We start from the raw sequence: 19,783 nt of genomic DNA on the forward strand, positions 1-19,783 counted from the left end.
TCACATTTATCTACATTATACTGCATCTGCCATGTATTTGTCCACTCACCTAACCTGTCCAAGTCACCCAGCAGCTTCTTAGCATCCTCCTCACAGCTCACACTGTCACCCAGCTTAGTGTCATCTGCAAACTTGGAGATATTACATTCAATTGCTTTGTCTATATCATTAATGTATATTGTAAATAGCTGGGGTCCTAGCACTGAACCTTGCAGTACCCCACTAGTCACTGCCTGCCATTCTGAAAAGGCCCCGTTTATTCCTACTCTTTGCTTCCTGTCTGCCAACCAGTTCTCTATCCACGTCAGTACATTACCCCCAATACCATGTGCTTTAATTTTGTACACTAATCTCTTGTGTGGGACATTGTCAAAAGCCTTTTGAAAGTCTAAATATACCACATCCACTGGCTTCCCCCTTGTCCACTCTACTAGTTACATCCTCAAAAAATTCTAGAAGATTTGTCAAGCATGATTTCCCTTTCATAAATCCATGCTGACTTGGACCGATCCTGTCACTGCTTTCTAAATGCGCTGCTATTACATCTTTAATAATTGATTCCATCATTTTCCCCACCACCGATGTCAGGCTAACTGGTCTATAATTCCCTGTTTTGTCTCTCCCTCCTTTTTTAAAAAGTGGGGTTACATTAGCTACCCTCCAGTCCATAGGAACTGATCCAGAGTCGATAGACTGTTGGAAAATGATCACCAATGCATCCACTATTTCTAAGGCCACTTTTTTAAGTACTCTGGGATGCAGACTATCAGGCACTGGGGATTTATCGGCCTTCAATCCTATCAATTTTCCGAACACAATTTGCTAACTAATAAGGATATCCTTTAGTTCCTCCTTCTCGCTAGACCCTCGGTCCCCTAGTATTTCCGGAAAATTATTTGTGTCTTCCTTAGTGAAGACAGAACCAAAGTATTTGTTCAATTGGTCTGCCATTTCTTTGTTCCCCATTATAAATTCGCCTGATTCTGACTGTAAGGGACCCATATTTGTCTTCACTAATCTTTTTCTCTTCATATATCTGTAGAAACTTTTGCAGTCAGTTTTTATGTTCCCAGCAAGCTTCCTCTCATACTCTATTTTCCCCCTCATAATTAAACCCTTTGTCCTCCTCTGCTGAATTCTAAATTTCTCCCAGTCCTCAGGTTTGCTGCTTTTTCTGGCTACTTTATATGCCTCTTCCTTGGATTTAACACTATCCTTAATTTCTCTTGTTAGCCACGGTTGGGCCACCTTCCCCGTTTTATTTTTACGCCAGACGGATGTACAATTGTTGAAGTTCATCCATGTGATCTTTAAATGTCTGCCATTGCCAATCCACCGTCAACCCTTTAAGTATCATTTGCCAGTCTATCCTAGCCAATTCACGTCTCATACCATCGAAGTGATCTTTCTTTAAGTTCAGGACTCTAGCCTCTGAATTAACTGCATCCCTCTCCATCGTAATGAAGAATTCTACCACATTATGGTCACTCTTCCCCAAGAAGATTGCTAACTAATCCTCACTCATTACACAACACCTAGTCTAGGACAGCCAGCTCCCTAGTTGGTTCCTTGACATATTGGTCTAGAAAACCATCCCTTATACACTCCAGAAATCCTCCTCCACTGTATTGCCACCAGTTTGTTTAGCCCAATCGAGATGTAAATTAAAGTCACCCATGACACCTTTATTGCACGCATCCCTAATTTCCTGTTTGATGCTGTCCCCAACATCACTACTAATGTTTGGTGGTCTGTACACAACTCCCACGAGTGTTTTCTGCTCTTTGGTATTCCGCAGCTCCACCCAAACCGATTCCACATCATCCAAGCTAATGTCCTTCCTTACTATTGCATTAATGTCCTCTTTAACCAGCAACGCCACCCCGCTCCTTTTCTTCTCTGCTTATCCTTCCTAAATGTTGAATACCCCTGGATGTGGAGTTCCCAGCCTTGGTCACCTTGGAGCCATGTCTCTGTGATGCCAATTACATCATATCCGTTAACTGCTGTCTGCGCAGTTAATTCGTCCACCTTATTCCAAATACTCCTCGCATTGAGGCACAGAGCCTTCAGGCTTGTCTTTTTAGCACACTTTGCCCCTTTAGAATTTTTCTGTAATGTGGCCCTTTTTGTTTTTTGCCTTGGGTTTCTCTGCCCTCCACTTTTACTGTTCTCCTTTCTATCTTTTGCTTCTGCCTCCATTTTATTTCCCTCTGTCTCCCTGCATAGGTTCCCATCCCCCTGCCATGTTAGTTTAACCCCTCCCCAACAGCACTAGCAAACACTCCCCCCAGGACATTGGTTCCGGTCCTGCCCAGGTGCAGACCGTCCGATGTATACTGGTCCCACCTCCCCCAGAACCGATTCCAATGTTCCAGGAATTTGAATCCCTCCCTTTTGCACCACTCCTTAAGCCACGTATTTATCTGAGCCATCCTGCGATTCCTACTCTGACTAGCACATGACACTGGTAGCAATCCTGAGATTACTACTTTTGAGGTCCTACTTTTTAATTTAGCTCCTAGGTCCCTAAATTCGTCTCGTAGGACCTCATCCCATTTTTTACCTATATCGTTGGTACCTATGTGCACCACAACAACTGGCTGTTCACCCTCCCTTTTCAGAATTTCCTGCACCCGCTCCGAGACATCCTTGACCCTTGTACCAGGGACGCAACATACCATCCTGGAGTCTCGGTTGCGGCCGCAGAAACGCCTATCTATTCCCCTTACAATCGAATCCCCTATCTCTATAGCTCTCCCACTCTTTTTCCTGCTCTCCTGTGCAGCAGAGCCATCCACGGTGCCATGAACTTGGCTGCTGCTGCCCTCCCCTGATGAGTCAGCCCCTTCAACAGTACCCAAAGCAGTGTACCTGTTTTGCAGGAGGATGACCGCAGGGGACCCCTGCACTACCTTCCTCGCACAGCTTTTCCTGCTGGTCACCCATTTACTATCTGGCTGTGTACCCTTTACCTGCGGTGAGACCAACTCGCTCAACGTGCTATTCACGTTATTCTCAGCATCGTGGATGCTCCAGAGTGAATCCACCCGCAGCTCCAGTGCCACAATGCGGTCTATCTTTCCTGAATATTGAATACCCCTGGATGTTGAGTTCCCAGCCATGGTCACCCTGGAGCCATGTCTCCATAATCCCAATTACATCATCTCCGATAATAGGTATCTGCACATCATCCACCTTGTTACGAATGCTCCTCGCTTTGAGACACAGAGCCTTCAGGCTTGTTTTTTTAACACTCTTTGTCCTTTTTGAATTATGTTGTAATGCAGCCCTTTTTGATTTTTGCCTTTGAATTTTCTGTCCTCCACTTCTACTTTTCTCCTTTATACCTTTTGCTTCTGATCCCATTTTACTTCCCTCTGTCTCCCTGAATAGGTTCCCATCCCCCTACCATATTAGTTTAAACACTCCCCAACAGCATTAGCAAACACTACCCCTCGGACATTGGTTCCGGTCCTGCCCAGGTGCAGACTGTCTGGTCCCACTTCCCCAGAACCAGTTCCAATGTCCCAGGAATTTGAATCCCTCCCTCTTGAACCATTCCTCAAGCCATGTATTGATCCTAACTATCCTGCTATTTCTAGTCTGACTAGCAAATGGCACTGGTAGCAATCCTGAGATTACTACCTTTGAGGTCCTACTTTTTAATTTAACTCCTAGCTCCCTAAATTCCGCTTGTAGGACCTCATCCCATTTTTTACCTATATCGTTGGTACCTAAATGCACCACGACAACTGCCGATTCACAGTCCCCTCCAGAATGCCCTGCAGCTGCTCTGAGCTCTGCTAATAATGGATGGGATCAGTGCGCTAGTGAGAAATGATATTGGCTCAGAAGATCAAGATGTAGAATCAGTTTGCGTGGAGAAAAGAAAGAATAAGGGAAAGAAGTCACTGGTGGGAGTAGTCTACAGTAGCCACATCAACACATAGAAACATAGAAAATAGGTGCAGGAGTAGGCCATTCGGTCCTTCGAGCCTGCACTACCATTCAATAAGATCATGGCTGATCATTCACCTCAGTACCCTTTCCTGCTTTCGCTCCATACTCCTTGATCCCTTTAGCCGTAAGGGCCACAACTAACTCCCTCTTGACTATATCCAACGAACTGGCATCAACAACTCTCTGCATTAGGGAATTCCACAGGTTAACAACTCTCTGAGTGAAGAAGTTTCTCTTCATCTCAGTCTTAAATGGCTTACTCCTTATCCTTAGACTGTGACCCCTGGTTCTGGACTTCCCCAACATCGGGAACATTCTTCCTGCATCTAACCTGTCCAGTCCCGTCAGAATTTTATGTTTCTATGAGATCCTCTCTCATCCTTCTCAACTCCAGTGAAAAAAGGCCCAGTCGATCCAGTCTCTCCTCATATGTCAGTCCAGCAATCCCGGGAATCAGTCTGGTGAACCTTCGCTGCACTCCCTCAATAGCAAGAATGTCCTTCCTCAGATTTGGAGACCAAAACTGAACACAATATTTCAGGTGAGGTCTCACCAAGGCCCTGTACAACTGCAGTAAGATCTCCCTGCTCCTATACTCAAATCCCCTAGCTATGAAGGCCAACATACCATTTGCCTTCTTCACCGCCTGCTGTACCTGTATGCCAACTTTCAATGACTGATGTACCATGACACCCAGGTCTCGTTGCACCTCCCCTTTTCCTAATCTGCCGCCATTCACATAATATTCTGCCTTCGTGTTTTTGCCACCAAAGTGGATAACCTCACATTTATCCACATTATACTGCATCTGCCATGCATTTGCCCACTCACCTAACCTGTCCAATTCACCCTGCAGCCTCTTAGCATCCTCCTCACAGCTCACAACGCCACCCAGTTTAGTGTCATCTGCAAACTTGGAGATATTGCACTCAATTCCTTCATCTAAATCATTAATGTATATTGTAAATAGCTGGGGTCCCAGCACTGAGCCCTGCGGCACCCCACTAGTCACTGCCTGCCATTCTGAAAAGGACCCTTTTATCCTGACTCTGCTTCCTGTCTGCCAACCAGTTCACTATCCACGTCAGTACATTACCCCCAATACCATGTGCTTTGATTTTGCACATCAATCAATGGTGTGGAACTTTGTCAAAAGCCTTTTGAAAGTCCAAATACATCCATTGGTTTTCCCTTGTCCACTCTACTAGTTTCATTCTCAAAAAATTCCAGAAGATTTGTCAAGCATGATTTCCCTTTCATAAATGCATGTTGACTTGGACCAATCCTGTCACTGCTTTCCAAATGCGCTGTTATTTCATCTTTAATAATTGATTCCAACATTTTCCCCACTACCTATGTCAGGCTAAGCGGTCTATAATGACCCGTTTTCTCTCTCCCTCCTTTTTTAAAAAGTGGTGTTACATTAGCTACCCTTCAGTCCATAGGAACTGATCCAGAGTTGATAGACTGTTGGAAAATGATCACCAATGCATCCACTATTTCTAGGGTTACTTCCTTAAGTACTCTGGGATGCAGACTATCAGGCCCCGGGGATTTATCGGCCTTCAATCACATCCCTCAATTTCCCTCACACAATTTCCCATCTAATAAGGATATCCTTCAGTTCCTCCTTCTCACTAGACCCTCGGTCCCCTAGTACTTCCAGAAGGTTATTTGTGTCTTCCTTCGTGAAGACAGAACCAAAGTATTTGTTCAACTGCTGGTCTGCCATTTCTTTGTTCCCCATTATAAATTCACCTGAATCTGACTTCAAGGGACCCATGTTTGTCTTCACTAATCTTTTTCTCTTCACGTATCTATAGAAGCTTTTGCAGTCAGTTTTTATATTTCCAGCAAGCTTCCTCTCATACTCTATTTTCCCCTTCTTAATAAAACCCTTTGTCCTCCTCTGCTGAATTCTAAATTTCTCCAAGTCCTCAGGTTTGCTGCTTTTTCTGGCCAATTTATATGCCTCTTCCTTGGATTTAACATTGTCCTTAATTTCCCTTGTTAGCCACGGTTGAGCCACCTTCCCCGTTTTATTTTTACTCCAGACAGGGATGTGCAATTGTTGAAGTTCATCCACGTGATCTTTAAATGTTTGCCATTGCCTATCCACCATCAACCCTCTAAGTATCATTTGCCGGTCTATTCTAGCCAATTTACGTCTCATACCATCGAAGTTACCTTTCCTTAAGTTCAGGATCCTAGTCTCTGAATTAACTGTGTCACCCTCCAAATTAATAAGGAATTCTACCATATTATGGTCACACTTCCCCAAGGGGCCTCGCACAATAAGATTGCTAATAAGTCCTTTCTTATTACACATCACCCGGTCTAGGATGGCCAGGGCAGAGTATAAATCAAGAAATAATGGAGGCTTGTAAAAAAGTTATGGCAATAATCATGGCCGATTTTAATCTTCATATTGATTGGACAAATCAAATTGGCAAAGGTAGCCTTGAGGAAGAGTTCATAGAGTGTATGCGGGATGGTTTCTTAGAACAATACATTGTGGAACCAACCAAGGAGCAGACTATTTTCGATCTGGTAATGTGTAATGAGACTGGATTAATTAATGATCTCATAGTGAAGGATCCTCTTGGGAAGAGTGATCATAGCATGGTAGAAATTCAAATTCAGTTTGAGGGTGAGAGAGTTAGGTCTCAAACTAGTGCCCTAAACTTAAATGAAGGCAATTACAAGGGTATGAAGGTAGAGTTGGCTAAAGTGGACTGGGAAATAGATTAAAATATGATGGAAGATAAGCAGTGGCAGACATTTAAGGACATATTTCACAACTATCAGCAAAGATATATTCCAGTGAGAAGGAAAGACTCTAAGAGAAGGATGAACCATCCGTGCCTAACTAAGGAAGTTAAGGAAGAAAATCAAATTGAAAACAAAGGCATACAATGTTGCGAAGATTAGTGGGAGACCAGAGGATTTAGAAATCAGCAAAGAATGACGAAAAAAATAATAAAGAGCAAGAAGATGGATTATGAGAGTAAGCTAGCAAGAAATATAGAAACAGATAGTAAGAGCTTCTACAGTTATATGAAAAGGAAGAGAGTGGCGAATATAAATGTTAGTCCCTTAGAGGATGAGACTGGAGAATTAATAATGGAAAACAGGGAAATGGCAGAGATTTTGAACAAATATTTTGTACCGGTCTTCATGGTAGAAGACACTAAAAGCATGCCAATAATGGATAATCTAGGGGCTATAGGGAGGGAGGAACTTAAAACAATCACCATCACTAGAGAAAAAGTATTAGGCAAACTAATAGGACTAAAGGTGGATATGTCCCCTGGGCCTGATGGCCTGAAGCCTAGGATCTTAAAAGAAGTGGCTGCAGAGATAGTGGATGCATTGGTTGTTATCTACCAAAATTCCCTGGATTCTGGGGAGGTCCCAGCGGACTGGAAAACCACAAATGTAAGCCCCTATTTAAGAAAGGAGGGAGACAGAAAGCAGGAACCTATAGACCAGTTAGCCTAACATCTGTCATTTTCTTTAATTATAATGAATCTTTATTACACTGATTTTACTATTGTATACTCCTCATTGTATTGTTTACAAAGTAATTTGAATTTTTAAAACGTTTTTTCGCCTGTGTCTATCTGCATGCGCATTTTGGCTGCCGCTTACGACCCAAGCCTTTAACCTCTTTTTACACTTCCTTTTCGTGCTTTTTCTCAATTTCCCTCAATGGTCAATATCTAACGTGTTGTAAAATTGTTTTGAAGCACCTTGGGACATTTTACTACATTAAAGGCGCTATATAAATAAAAGTTATTATTATTATTGGGAAAATGCTGGAGTCCATTTTTAATTAAGTAGTAGCAGGACATTTATAAAATCATATTATAGTCAAGCAGAGTCAGCGTGGTTTTATAAAAGGGAAATCATGTTTAAAAATTTGCTGGATTTCTGTGAGAATGTAACGAGCAGGGTGGATGAAGGGGAACCAGTAGATGTCGTATATTTGGAATTCCAGGAGGTATTCGATAAGGTGCCACATACAAGATAAGAGCTCACGGGGTTGGGGTAATATATTAGTATGGATAGAGGATTGGCTAACTAACAGAAAACAGAATGTCGGGATAAATGGGTCATTAACTGTAACTGTGGGGTACCACAGGGATCGGTGATGAGGCCTCAACTATTTACAATCTTATCTTATGGATGTTTAGCTTAAGGCCCATGTTTTTGTATGCCTCAGTAAATACGTCGGCTATGTCCTGGGGTTCAGCCTCTGTATGTGCGCAGACGCAGGCGTCGTCCGCGTACTGTAGCTTGACGACAGAGGTTGGGGTGGTCTTGGACCTGGCCTGGAGACGGCGAAGGTTGAATATCTTCCCACTGGTTCTGTAGTTTAGTTCCACACCAGCGGAGAGCTTGTTGGCTGTGAGGTGGAGCATGGCAGCAAGGAAGATTAAGAGGGTTGGGGTGATGACGCAGCCCTGTTTGACTCCGGTCCGAACGTGGATTGGGTCTGTAATGGACCCGTTGGTAAGGATTACGGCCTGCATGTTGTCGTGGAGCAGGCGGAGTACGGTGATGAACTTTTGGGGGCATCTAAAATGGAGGAGGACGCTCCATAGACCCTCGCGGTTGACAGTGTCAAAGGCCTTTGTAAGATCGAAGAAGGCCATGTATAAGGGCTGGCGCTGCTCCCTGCATTTTTCCTGCAGCTGTCGTGCTGCAAAAATCACGTCCGTTGTGCCCTGTAGGGGACAAAATCCACACTGCGACTCCGGGAGGAGCTCCTCAGCCATCGGGAGAAGACGGTTGAGGAGGATTCTAGCGACAACTTTCCCAGTGGCTGACAGCAGGGAGATTCCTCTGTAGTTGCCGCAGTCGGACTTGTCCCCTTTTTTAAAGACGGTCATGATCACTGCATCTCTGAGATCTCCCGGCATGCTCCCCCCGTCTCCAGATGAGAGAGATGAGGTCATGTATTCGCGCTAACTGTGCCTCTCTGCGATATTTCAGTGCCTCAGTGAGGATGCTATCCGCTCCCGTAGCCTTATTGTTCTTAAGCTGTCTTACGGCTTTTTCTACCTCGTGCAGTGTTGGGGTCTCACTGAGGTGGTGGCGGGTAGCATGCTGCGGGATGGAGTCGAGAACACTCGGGTCAAAGGCAGAGTCTTGATTGAGGAGATCTTCGAAGTGCTCCTTCCAGCGGGCCCTGACTGTCTCGCTGTCCTTGATGAGTGTTTCCCCGTTCTTGGCCAGCAGTGGGGTGGGGCCTTGGGTGTTTGGACCGTAGGTGGCAATGACTGCGATGAAGAATCTTCCCACATCATGGCTGTCGGCCGCTGCTGTATCTCCTGTGCTTTCTCCATCCACCACCTGTTCTTCAGGTCCCGGGTTTTTTGTTGGACCTCAGCCTTGAGCCGTCTGTAATGGTGCTTTGCTGCTCTGAGTTGGGTTGCTGCTTAAGTCTCAAATGCCCTGCGCTTGCGATCTAAACATCTATAAGACAAAGGTCCTCCATCAGCCTGTCCTTGCCGCACAGCACTGCCCCCCCAAACAACAAGATCCACCATTTCCCATACCTTGGGGGCCTCTTATCAACAAGAGCAGGCATTGACGACGAGATTCAACACCGCCTCCAGTGCGCCTGTGCAGCCTTCGGCCGCCTGAGGAAAAGAGTGTTCGAAGATCAGGCCCTCAAAACTGCCACCAAGCTTATGTTCTACAGGGTTGTAATAATACCCACCCTCCTGTATGGCTCAGAGACATGGATCATATACAGCCGACATCTCAAGTTGCTGGAGAGATACCACCAATGATGTATCCGCAAGATCCTACAAATCCCCTGGGAGGACAGACACACCAACATCAGAGTCCTCATCCAGGCTAACATCCCCAGCATCGAAACACTGACCACACTTGATCAGCTCCACTGGGCAGGCCACATTGTTCGTATGCCAGACACGAAACTCCCAAAGCAAGCGTTCTACTTGGAACTCCTTCACAGCAAACGAGCCAAAGGTGGGCAGAGGAAACATTACAAGGACACCCTCAAAGCCTCCCTGATAAAGTGCAACATCCTCACCGACACCTGGGAGTCCCTGGCCAAAGACCGCCCTAAGTGGAGGAAGTGCATCCAGGAGGGCGCTGAGCACCTCGAGTCTCGTCACTGAGAGCGTGCAGAAATCAAGCGCAGGCAGCGGAAAGAGCGTGAGGCAAACGAGTCCCACCCACCCTTACCCTCAACAACTATTTGCCCCACCTGTGATAGAGTCTGTGGTTCTCGTATTGGACTGTTCAGCCACCTAAGAACTCATTTTAAGAGCGGAAGCAAGTCTTCCTCGATTCCAAGGGACTGCGTATGAAAATGACCACAGGGATCAGTGCTGGGTCCTCAACTATTTACAATCTATATTCATGATTTGGATGATGGGACCACGTGTAATGTAGCCGAGTTTGCTGATGATACAAAGATGGGTGGGAAAGTAAGTTTTGAGGAGGACACAAAGATTCTGCAAAGGGATATAGACAGACTAAGTGAGTGGGCAAAAATGTAGTCTTTAATGCAAGGGGGATGGAGTATAAAAGTAGGGAAGTCCTGCTACAACAGCACAGGTCATTGGTGAGACCACACCTGGAGTACAGCAATCAGTTTTGGTCTCCTTATTTAAGGAAAGATATATTTGCATTGGAGGCAGTTCTGAGATGGTTCACGAGGTTGATTCCTGAGATGAGAGGGTTGCCTTCTGAAGTAAAGGTGAGCAGGTTGGGCCCATACTCATTAGAGTTTGGAAGAATGAGAGGTGATCTTATTGAAACATATAAGAAACTGAGGGGACTCGACAGGGTAGATGCAGAGAGGATGTTTCCCCTCATGGGGGAATCTAGAACTAGGGGCATAGCTTCGGAATAAGGGGTCACCCATTTAAAACGGAGATGAGGAGGAATTTCCTCTCTCAGAGAGCCGTGAATCTTTGGAATACTCTGCCCCAGAGAGCTGTGGAGGCTGGGTCATTGAATATACTTAAGGTGGAGATAGACAGATTTTTGAATGGTAAGGGAGTCAAGGGTTATGGGGAGCAGGCAGGGAAGTGGAGTTGAGGTTAAGATCGGATCAGCCATGATCTTATTGAATGGCGGAGCAGGCTCGAGGGGCAGAATGGCCTACTCCTGCTCCTATTTCTTATGTTCTTATGCTCCCCTGTCATGTACACACTGAGACTCCCTAAGTGACATCATGATCCAATGTTATACACACACTGAAACTCCCTATAGTAACATCATGATCCAATGTTATACACACGCGGACACTCCCAATAGTAACATCATGATCCAATGTTATACACACACTGAAACTCCCTATAGTAACATCATGATCCAATGTTATACACACACGGACACTCCCTATAGTAACATCATGATCCAATGTTATACACACACTGAAACTCCCTATAGTAACATCATGATCCAATGTTATACACACATGGACACTCCCTATAGTAACATCATGATCCAATGTTATACACACACTGAAACTCCCTATAGTAACATCTTGATCCAATGTTATACACACACTGAAACTCCCTATAGTAACATCTTGATCCAATGTTATACACACACGGACACTCCCTATAGTAACATCTTGATCCAATGTTATACACACACTGAAACTCCCTATAGTAACATCATGATCCAATGTTATACACACATGGACACTCCCTATAGTAACATCATGATCCAATGTTATACACACACTGAAACTCCCTATAGTAACATCTTGATCCAATGTTATACACACACGGACACTCCCTATAGTAACATCTTGATCCAATGTTATACACACACTGAAACTCCCTATAGTAACATCATGATCCAATGTTATACACACACGGACACTCCCTATTGTAACATCTTGATCCAATGTTATACACACACACTGACACTCCCTGTAGTAACATCATGATCCAATGTTATACACACACACTGACACTCCTGGAGGCTATGTGTTGACATCAGGACATTGTACATGCGCACTGGCCAATTTGCCATAGCCAGTGTAAGGTGACGTGAAATACCCAGTGTTGCTTTGCAGTGCCTGAGAGGCAAGCCTGAGTGCACTTGTCAGGTGTAAGTGGGTCAGACCAGTTCACTCTCCCGAGACCTACACTGCAGTATGGAAGCAGCGAAAGATGCAACAACGGCCTGTGTTTATTTAGCAAACAATTAAATACAAATATCTTGTTGAAGCCAGTGCTGCTTCACATCTAATGCCAATTTATGTCAGGTTCTTAGTGCTCACAGCAACATTGGAATACAATTGAGGGAGCGCTGCTGCCTCTGGAGTTCTGCTGTTACCGTGGCGATTTTTTTTCCATGTTACCATGGCAACAACAACAACAACTTTTATTTATATAGCACCTTTAATGTGGTAAAACGCCCTAAGGCGCTTCACAGCAGTGTTATAAAACAAAACAGATAAATTTGACACTGAGCTACATAGGAAATTACGGCAGGTGACCAAAGCTTGGTCAAAGAGGTAGTTTTTAAGGAGCGTCTTAAAGGAGGAAAGAGAGGTAGAGAGGCGGAGAGGTTGAGGGAGGGAGTTCCAGAGCTTGGGGCCCAAGTAACAGAAAGCACGGCCACCAATGGTTGAGCGATTATAGTCAGGGATGTTCAGGAGGGCAGAATTAGAGGAGCGTAGACATCACGGGGGGGGTGTTGGGAGGCTGAAAGAGATTACAGAGATCGGGACAAGCAGCCTGACAAGCATAATGGCTGCCAGCCATGGTGCTGAATGCCCCTAGAGGTCATTTCTCCTTGGGTTATAGGAAGGCCAAGCAGTCACTGTACCTGTAAGGGCCAGCAATTACTGGCCTGTAAGGCACGGTCACTAATGGTTAAGCAATTATAACAACTTGCGTTTATATATCGCCTTTAACATAGTAAACCATCCCAGGGCACTTAACAGGAGCGTTATCAAACAAAAATAGACACTGAGCCAAAGATGGAGACATTAGGACGGGATGACCAAATGCCTGGTCGAAGGGGTCGGTTTTAAGGAGGGCCGTAATGGGGGAGAGTGAGGTGGAGAGGTTTAGGGAGGGAATTCCAGAGTCTGCACGACTGAAAGCATGGTCACCAATGGTGAGACAAATGGAGCGGAGGATGCTCACGAGGTCGGAGTTGGAGGAAAAACGACACTGAACAAACTTATATTGATCTAGCACCTTTCACATCCTCAGGACATTCCATAGCACTTTACAATGATTCATCATCATCATAGGCAGTCCCTCGAAGCGAGGATGACTTGCTTCCACACCAAAAAAAGGATGAGTTCACAGGTGTTTCAATGAAGGACCTGATATTCCAGATCCTGAACTACATCCTGAAGGATGGAAGATGCCTGTGCGTGGATTTTTTTAACGTGTGGTGACCATTGCACATCAGCCACCACACGGGCTTGACAGAGCTCGGTCTTGGTCCAGTGGCAAGGATTAACCAGGACAACTGGAGACCTGCTCTGCTGCACGGACGTAGTGCGCACACATATCGCACAGTGTGGGCTGGCCCGTGCTGCCCCTGGGCCCCTGGCCCCGAACTCACGCGTCCCCTGGGCCCCGATCACATCGCTCTCCGATCTCTCGCCGCTCCTTCGCCCCGACCTCGCCGCTCCCGCTGTACCTGCCCACGCTCCAATCACCGACCTGGACCTTGCTGACGTCACTCTTCGCTGCCGTTGCCCTCCTGCACCAGCTCGCGCTGTACCTTGCAGTGGCCTCCCCACTGCTCCCTCGGCCGCACACCGCTCCTTTTATGGCCCCGACCTGCCGCTGATGGTCTCTCGCAGGTCGGGGCCTCCACGATTAATTACTGCTGAAGTGAAGTCATTGTTGTTGTAGCCAAACATCACAGCTAATTTACACACAGCAAGATCCCACAAACAGCAACAGAATTAACGACCGAGTGATCTGTTTTTGGTGGTGCTGCTTGAGGGATAAATATTGGCCAGGACAATTCCTTGCTCTTCTTCGAATAATGTCATGGGGTCTTTAACACCCACCTGACCAAGTAGGGATGGGATGCTGGGGGGGGGGGGGGGGGGCGGGCGGGGAGCGGGAGGGGGCTGTGGGGTCGGGGGGAAGAGGGGTGATGTCAGGGAGCAGAGGCCTAAGGGATCAGAAGTCGGGGGGGTGTGTGATCGGAGCCCTCACGGGGGAGGTGGGAAGGGTCGGGGTGGGGTGGTCCCGGGGGGTGGGTGAGGCAGATACGCTGGATCCTGCAGGTAAGTGGAAAGACTTAGCTCCAGGATCCAGAAGCCCTTGCCTCCCTTTAGTGGCCGGGCCTCTGTTTAACAACTCATCTGAAAGACAGCACCTCTGACAATACAGAGCTCCACTCAAGCATTGGCCTGGATTACCTGCTTTTACATAGAATTATGTAGAATCTCCATAACATAATCAGATCACTTGGCGCAATTGGTCTCGGCCGGTGTTTATATTTCACAGAAGTATCCTCCCCGTAAAAGCATAAGAAACAGAAACAGGAGTCGGCCATTCGGCCCCTCGCGTCTGTCTGCCATTCAATAAGATCATGGCTGATCTGATTCTGGCCTCAACTCCACTTCCCTGCCCGTTCCCCATAACCCTTTACGCCCTTATCATTCAAAAATCTGTCTATCTCCACCTTAAATATATTCGATGACCCAGCCTCTACAGCTCTCTGGGGCAGAGAATTCCACAGATTCACGACCCTCTGAGAGAAGAAATTCCTCCTCATTTCTATTGTAAATGGGTGACCCCTTATTCTGAAACTATGCCCCCTAGTTCTAGATTCCCCACGAGGGGAAACATCCTCTCTGCATCTACCCTGTCAAGCTCCCTCAGAATCTTATACCTTTCAATAAGATAAACTCAGATAACCTCTTCCTCACCTGTCCTTATCCCTCTCTTCCCATTTTGAACTCAACCATCAACCTGTTCCAAAATAAATAGGTTGACAACTCGGTTAAAATGGCTTTGAACGGAGTTATCTGCGGATGGTCGGAAGAGGGATTGAAAGCTCTCGTTCGGCACAGGCTCCTGACAGTTCCGTCCCGGCAGTGAAAGGGTGCTCTGCGTTTAGGGAACGTGCTGAAACTTCCTTAATGCAGTGTCAGCGAGAGTGCTGGGAGGGGTGCTCTGTGGAGCCTCCCTGAGCAGTCTCGGTCGGGCTGAACCGAAACACCTGTCAACGAGAAAATAGCTGGGGTTGCCACTCACAAGAGAAAGTTCACAATCTGGCATCTCAGCCTCCCTCTGCTCTGTCTTCACTCCAAGATTCCCTTCCATTGTTTTTGGCTGGAGATATCACGGGCCTGTTTTTGATTTAAAAAGGCCTTAAAGGGACAGTGCTCTCATGAAAGAAAGAAAAAAAAAGATCTTGCATTTATATAGCACCATTCACAACCTCAGGATGTCCCAACATGCTTCACAGCCAACGAAGGACAATTGAAGTGTGGTCACGGTGGTAATTTGGGAAAGGCAGCATCCAATTTGTGCACAGCAAGCTCCCACAAACAACAATGTGATAATGAGCAGATAATCTGTTCTTAGGTGTTGGTTGCCAGAGAGTCACCTTCAATGGCTTCTCTTCTCACTCCCTCACCATTATCCCAAGAGGATCTATCCTTGGCCCCCTCCTATTTCTCATCTACATGCTGCCCCTTGGCGACTTTCATCCGGAAACGCAACATCAGTTTCCACATGTACGCTGATAACACCCAGCTCTCCCTCACCACCACCTTTCCTGAACCCTCCACTGCCTCTGATTTGTCACACTGCTTGTCTGACATCCAGTACGGGGTGAGCAGGCAGTTCCTACAACTAGATATTGAGAAGACAAAAGCCATTATCTTCAGTCCCCACCAAAACTCTGTTCCCTCACCATAGACTCCATCCCTCACCCCAGCAACATTCTGAAGCTGAACCAGACTGTTTGCAACCTTGCCATCCTATTTGATCCTGAGATGAGCTTCCGACCCCATATCCGTTCCATCACTAATTCCATCTCCGTAACATCGGCCGTCTCCACTCCGCCTCAGCTCATGCGCTGCTGGAATCCTCATCCATGCCTTTTGTTACCTCAAGACTCGACTATTCAAATACTCTCCTGGCTGGCCTCCCACATTCTACCCTTTGTATACTTCAATGCATCCAAACCTCTGCTGCCCACCACCCCTCCCCCATCACCCCTCTTCTCCCCCATCATCCCTCTGCTCACCCACCTACATCGGCAACGTCTGGCAACACCCTGATTTTATAATTCTCATCCTTGTTTTGAAACCCCTCCATGGCCTCGCCCCTCCCTATCTCTATAATCTCCTCTGGCCCTACAACTATTCGAGGGGGGAGAAATTGGGTGCATTTATGCCTCGGGTGATGCGAAAAGGGCGCCAATGTTGTTGCGACAGGGTGCAGCGCTGACATCAACACCCGCCATATTGGGCGGGAGTTAGCGGAGGAGCTACATCATTGCGCCCCGATCTCCTGTGCCCAGAGATCGTGACGTCATCGCTGTGCGCATCACCCAGTTAGCGCCCTGAAATTCACTTCCGCCCCCGGGAGCATCGCCAGGCGGAAACACCGGCAGCCGTAGGAGGCGCGGATCGGGTGCCGGCAGTTACTGGGGCGAAGGTTAAAGGCCCAGGTGCCTGTGGTCAGAACAAACTTACCCTCACTGTTGTCGGTTTCTCCGCGGGTTCCTGCCCGCGATGGTTCAGCCTGGCTCTCTACTTGTGTACCAGGCCGATCGCGCAGCCTTCAGCTGTCTGGGCCCCAAGCTCTGGAATTCCCTCCCTAAACGTCTCCACCTCTCTAACTCTCTCTCTCTTCTTTAAGATGCTCCTTAAAACATACCTCTTTGACCGAGCCTTTGGTCAGCTGTCAAGATATATCCTTACATGGCTTGGTGTCAAAATATGTTTGATAACGCTCCTCTGAAGCACCTTGGGATGTTTTCCTATGTTAATGTTAAAGGTGGTGGTGCAAGTAGGTCAGGTTTATTCCGCAGAGCCTGCAGCGATGGCCCGTCCCTTTAGGGAAGCGAAGGGTCCTTTGTACGCGGCAGCACTGCACGGCTCAGTGTGAGGCGCTGCTGAGATCTCCGCCCCGCCTGCGTCCTTTCCCGCTCCAAGGAGGAAGTGGAACTCTTGGTTTAGCGCTACACTTCCTTCCTGGAGCACGAAAGACAATTTTTTGACAGCTGGGAAGCGTTAGCGCCTGGCACTAAGTTTCCTGACTTGCAATAGGTACTGCCCCCCCCAAAGGGGCGATATGAACTTCACCCCCAGGGTCTCTGCGCTCCTCCAGTCTGGCCTCTTGTGTATCCCTGATTTCCATCGCTCTACCATCGGTGACCGTGCCTTCAGCTGTCTGGGCCCCAAGCTCTGGAATTCCCTCCCTAAACGTCTCCACCTCTCTAACTCTCTCTCTCTTCTTTAAGATGCTCCTTAAAACATACCTCTTTGACCGAGCCTTTGGTCAGCTGTCAAGATATATCCTTACATGGCTTGGTGTCAAAATATGTTTGATAATGCTCCTCTGAAGCACCTTGGGATGTTTTCCTATGTTAATGTTAAAGGTGCTATATAAATACAATTTGTTGTTGTAAATGTGAGCCAGGACACTAGGGATAACACCACAGCTCTTCAAATAGTGCCATGGGTTCTTTTACATCCCCCTGAAAGAGCAGATGAGCCCTCGGTTTAACATCTCATCAGAAAGACGGCACCTCCGACAGTGCAGCTCTCCCCCAGAGTGTCATTGTGGACTTCTTGCTCAAATCTCTGGAGTGGTATTTGAACCCACAACCTTCTGAGTCAGAGGTGAGAATGCTAGCCATTGAACCAAGGCTGACACCCATGGAGACAGTTAATGTAAGCCCCGGATTTAATGTAAAAAGCCCAGCGTCAATGGAGCGTAAAGTCAGGCGGGGTGTAAAATGGGCGGCTCACCCAAATCGGCAGTAACAAGCTCGGGTAGAATTGACCCCGCGTTTCCTGGAGATATTGCCCCTTTAGGTGCAGCAAAAGCCCTGATTTGGACGGGGGAAACAATTTAAGTTTCGGCTAAGATTTACATCGTCAATGCAGCAAAGTTCACACTGTGAAATCTGAGAGGTCCTGCTCCATCGAGAGAATCACGCGGGATTCACACCAGGACCCTACATTGGGATTTAGGCGCCAAATCAAAGGAGAGAAATTCCCTTTGTTGTTGGAGTGTTCTTACCTTCTCAGGGAGCAATCTGTCCGTGTGGGGGCATGGGTCCTGGAAGCTTCCATGATGCCCCCTGCCACTCATGAACCTCGTGAACCCCCAGGTCTAACAGGTGGATCCCTGAGATGAAGAGGTTGTCTTATGAAGAAAGGTTGAGCAGTTTGGGCCTATACTCATTGGAGTTTAGAAGAATGACAGGTGATCTTATTGAAATGTATAAGATTCTGAGGGGGCTCGACAGGGGAGATGCAGAGAGGATGTTTCCCCTCGTGGGGGAATCTAGAACTAGGGGGCATAGTTTCAGAATAAGGGACCGCCCATTTAGAACTGAGATGAGGAGGAATTTCTTCTCTCTGAGGGTTGTAAATCTGTGGAATTCTCTGCCCCAGAGAGTTGTGGAGGCTGGGTCATTGAATATATTTAAGGTGGAGATAGACAGATTTTTGAGCGATAAGGGAGCCAAGGGTTATGGGGATTGGGCAGGGAAGTGGAGTTGAGGCAATGATCAGATCAGCCATGATCGTATTGAATGGCGGAGCAGGCTCGAGGGGCCAAATGGCCGACTCCTGCTCCTATTTCTTATGTTCTCTCTGACTCAAGCCCAGAATTGCCATCAAAACGATTGTGACTCCACCTCCAAAGCATGGTCCTAAACATGGCAATAATCCCAACGTGACAAACAACACAGTCACTTCTCAGAACTGAGGTAGGGATCCTTTTCTGTGAATAAAGCAAAATAACTGCAAAAACACTGTCATTCTGGACGCCACCACAACCTTGAACATCTTGTTTCATTTTCCCCCAATTAAACACATTCCAACCATTACATGGGGCCTGTGCTTCGAGTGCCAGAAGTTGGAAGATGGATGACTGAGCAGTTGTGAAAAAAATCTGGCTTTGTGATGGTTACACCCACTGGAGAGATACATGCTGGAATTTAAAGCTAAAGTCAGGCCTCAGCGCGCCTTGGCAAGATTCGCCGATGGCAGAGTCCTGACCCACTGATTCTGGCACTGCCAGTGCGTGCTGTTGTTTTAAAGCATGTCAATTAAACAACAACTTGTATTTATACAGTGCCTTAAATATAGTAAAACCTCCCAAGATGCTTCATAGGAATGTTATCCGACAGAATTTGACACTGAACCACACAAGGAGATATGAGGAAAGATGACCTAAAGCTTGCTCAAAGAGGTCAGTTTTAAGGAGCGCCGTAAAGGAGGAGAGAGAGAGGCGGAGAGGTTTAGGGAGGGAGTTCCAGAGCTAAGGCCCAGGCAGCTGAAGGCACGGCCACCAATGGTGGAGCGATTATAATCAGGGATGTGCAAGATGGCAGAATTGGAGGAGCGCAGAGATCCCAGGGGCGGTGGGGCTGGAGGAGGTTACAGAGATAGGGAGGGGCGAGGCCATGGCGAGATTTGAACACACGGATGAGAGTTTTTAAATTCAAGCCGTTGCCAGATAGGAAGACAATGTAGGTCAGCGAGCACAGGGGGTGATGGGTGAGCGGGACTGGGTGCGAGTTAGGACACGGGTCAGTGAGCACAGGGGGTGAAGGGTGAGCGGGACTTGGTGCGAGTTAGGACACG

The 19,783-nt window shown here is 47.0% G+C and overlaps 1 protein-coding gene across 4 annotated transcripts in view; it reads right to left on the reverse strand.

The window, feature by feature from the left end:
- The window catches only part of LOC139228760 (paralemmin-1-like), a 490,867-nt gene that overhangs the window by 242,538 nt on the left and 228,546 nt on the right, over positions 1-19,783 (reverse strand). The window contains exon 1 of one of the 4 annotated variants that reach the window (XM_070860089.1): positions 16,655-16,747. The exons of the other annotated variants lie outside the window; for them this stretch is intronic. The gene's annotated coding sequence lies outside the window, so the exon portion shown is untranslated. Of the gene's footprint in view, positions 1-16,654; positions 16,748-19,783 lie in introns of those variants that run through there. 4 annotated transcript variants of the gene reach the window in all.

This window comes from Pristiophorus japonicus, chromosome 18 (assembly GCF_044704955.1).
Source record: "Pristiophorus japonicus isolate sPriJap1 chromosome 18, sPriJap1.hap1, whole genome shotgun sequence".
Taxonomy (NCBI): domain Eukaryota; kingdom Metazoa; phylum Chordata; class Chondrichthyes; family Pristiophoridae; genus Pristiophorus; species Pristiophorus japonicus.